A 3,448-nucleotide genomic window follows, 5' to 3' on the forward strand; every position below is an offset into this window, starting at 1 on the left:
ATCTATCTATCTATCTATCTATCTATCTATCTATTCATCCATCTATCTATTCATCCATCTATCTACCTATCTATTAATCAATCTATCTATGTATCATCTATCTATCTATCTATCTATCTATCTATCTATCTATCTATCTATCTATCTATCTATTCATCCATTCATGCACTCACTATGTTGCCTAGTTTTATCTTAAACTGGTCTCAAATGATCCTCCTGCCTCAGCCTTCTATGTAGTTAGTTCAGGTCTGTGCCATTCACAGCCTGTTTAAGTAAATAGGATCGGAAGTTCAAGGTTAGCCTTGGAGATGTAGCAAGTTTGAGGCTAATTAGGGCTATATGAGCCCTTGTCTCAAAAACAAAAACAAACAGAAAAACCAAATAAATAATAACAATAATAAATAAAGAAAAAGAAACAAAATCAACCATTCAAAGAAAAAAATTGTCCCACGAGTCAGGTGTGCTGGCACACACCTATAATCTTCTTTAGGAGGATTGCGTTGAATTTGAGGGCAACTTGGGGTGCATAGTAAATTCCAGGGTGCCAGGGATATACAGCAAGAGTATCTCAACAAGCAAATAACAAAAACTCCTACCAATCAACTTGTACATATCTCCCCCCCATCCCCCCCTTTAAGTATGTTTGATTGGCAAGGAAGCCCTTCTCCTTGGCTCGCATTTCTTGCCTGTCCTTGCAGCTCTGTGATCAGTGTAGGGGAGCCTGCCTGTAGGTCCTGGGGCATCCCCCGGGCACTAGGGCCTTGGTGGCTGTAGTGCCTCCAGGCAGCACTCTGGGCTCTGAATGAGTTCCAGTTTGGATTGGCACTTGTTTTCTCAAGGGCTTGAAACTGCAGCAGGGTTTATTCTTCACAGTGTTTAACCCTGAGAATCGCAGTGTGCTAACGAGGAACCAATTAAAATCAGAGCCCAATAGCTGGGCTAGGTGCTGAAGATCTGACTCTCAGAAGTCCACAAGTGCTTGTCCGACTCACGAAGAAAGCGCCCAGCTGAAGTTATTTTTGTGTTTTCTTTCCGAATCTCATTTTGGTGGTAGGACTTGTAGCTCACTGGGAGAGCCTGTGCTTAGCGCGTACAAAGTCCTGGTGTCTGCCTGTCAATAAAGGCCATTAAGGGGACACTCCTGGTCAAGAGTCTAGAATCTCTGGCATATGGGTGAAGATCTAACAATCCAGGTGGGTGGGCCAGTCACCTGGCCAAGGAACCAAACCTCAGGACAGAGTGCCCCTAGGTAGGGCAGGTTCACCCTAGGCCTAGAGCAGGTGGAATAATTGTCCCTTAGGGAGAGGCCGTACTTCTCCTTCCAGTGTTTTTACCCCGTCCTGCAGACACCACCGTCTACCTGAGGTTGTCGTAAGAGGCTCACTGGTCCTGTCCATCCTCCTGATCCTGACTCAGAAAGATGCAACCTTTCCTCTTCCTGTCCAGCAAGCCTACCGCTGTGATGTTCAGGGATTCCTTTCTCCAGCACTCCCCTCCAGTACAGCTGTGTGTCTGCCATGCCCGTGGCCTCCGGGCCAGCTTTAGCAGATTTTCCCCATTTTAGTGGATTTTCCCCATTCTTTGCCCCCGTTTAGATAACTGTCCTGCTGCTTTTCTCTTAAACTCTACTGAACTTGGGCTTTCCTTTGAGTCTGGTTTTGTTTGTTTGTTTGTTTTGAAACAGGATCTCTCCAGTGTAGCCCCGAGTGTTCTAGAACTCACCAGGTAGACCAGGCTGGCCTCAAACTCATAGGGGTCCACCTGCCTCTGCCTCTGGGATTGTAGTTGTGTGTTGCTGTGCCCAGCTGAGTCTGTTCTTAAATTCTTTTATTAATGAGACTAAGAACCCAAGAAGGGATCCTGATTTCTCAGGTATCACTGGGTTCTATCCTTAGCCCTGAACACCAAATGAACACCAAAGATGTCCCCCTTATCTTCTCCTACAGTAAGTAGTGCTGTGTTGTACAGCTGTCTATCATTCCTCTAAAGGTCAAATTCCCTACCTCTTATCACACTGTGGCTAAGTCTCAGGGTGTGTCTTTTTGATAAAGTTAATACAATCCCCCCCCCCTCCTCCCCTCCGCTCTTCTCCTCTCCTGTCCTCTATCTAGAGTTTTCCCTGTAGTCCAAGCTAGCCTCCACCTTGTAGCAAACTTCCGACCTCAACTTTGCAAGGAGCAGGAATGATGGCCCTTGCCACCCCAACTGGTTCTTGCTTGGTTTCGTTTTTTTTGTTTTGAATTGGATTGCACTGCATATAATCAATACTTTCCTTTCATTCAACAGAAGGCTGTAACTATTGCATATCTATAAAAAACCTCCAGAGTACACCTTAGTATGTATCACTTAATTAATTTCCTGGTTTTGTTTGTTTGTTTGTTTTTTTCTGAGACTTACCCTAACTAAATTTCAGTAGCTGCTAGTTTAAGTGATCAGACTGAGTCTCCTTGTGTATGTATCCTGAGTGGTTCTCCAGATTTGATGCTAGTTTCTTTTTCCTTTCTTTCTTTCTTTCTTTCTTTCTTTCTTTCTTTCTTTCTTTCTTTCTTTCTTTCTTTCTTTCTTTCTTTCTTGTTTTTGAGACAGGGTCTCTCAACTTTGTCCTGGTGTAAGCCAGGCTATGAACTGTGTGCCACCACACCTAACTCGTTTTAAGTTTTATTTTGGAGGACTGGGTCTCATTATAGTTCAGGCTTTAACTCATTGTGTAGCCAGACTGGTCACAAAGTCACAGCCATCCTCCTGCCTCAGCCTCCTGGGATCATGGTTATGAGTGAAGCCCAGCTCTTGGCTTCATTTCTGCCATGTGTTTCTATTGCATATATACATTTTGCGGGGGAAGGATTTCGAGACAGCCCTGGTTGTCCTGGAATTCACTCTGTAGACCAGACTAGTCTCGAACTGACCTCCCAAGTGCCGCTCACCTCTGGGGCCCTGTTGAGGGAACAAACCGAGATGGCTCAGCCAGGTAGAGACACTGCTGCCAAGCCCGAGAACCTGAGTTTGAGCCCCACTACACATGGCAGGAGAGGACAGACGTCCACAGCTGTTGCATGTGTGTGAACACACACAGAACATAAATACATAAAAATATAAAAATGTGTGCACACGTTTGTGTGCATGTGCCACAGCGGTCATGTCAGAGAGCACCTTGTAGGAGTCAGCTCTTTCCTTCTTTATAGGCCTGGGGGCAGCTCAGGCATCCACAAGTGATTTCAGTAGCTTTCATTTAGCTTTTTGATCCACAACATAAAATCTATCATCTGTCTGTCTGTCTATCTATTCATCTATCATCTATCCATCTATCATCTATCTATCTATCTATCTATCTATCTATCTATTCATCCATCTATCTATTCATCCATCTATCTACCTATCTATTAATCAATCTATCTATGTATCATCTATCTATCTATCTATCTATCTATCTATCTATCTATCTATCTAT

Source organism: Microtus ochrogaster, linkage group LG9, assembly GCF_000317375.1.
Source record: "Microtus ochrogaster isolate Prairie Vole_2 linkage group LG9, MicOch1.0, whole genome shotgun sequence".
NCBI classification, from domain to species: domain Eukaryota; kingdom Metazoa; phylum Chordata; class Mammalia; order Rodentia; family Cricetidae; genus Microtus; species Microtus ochrogaster.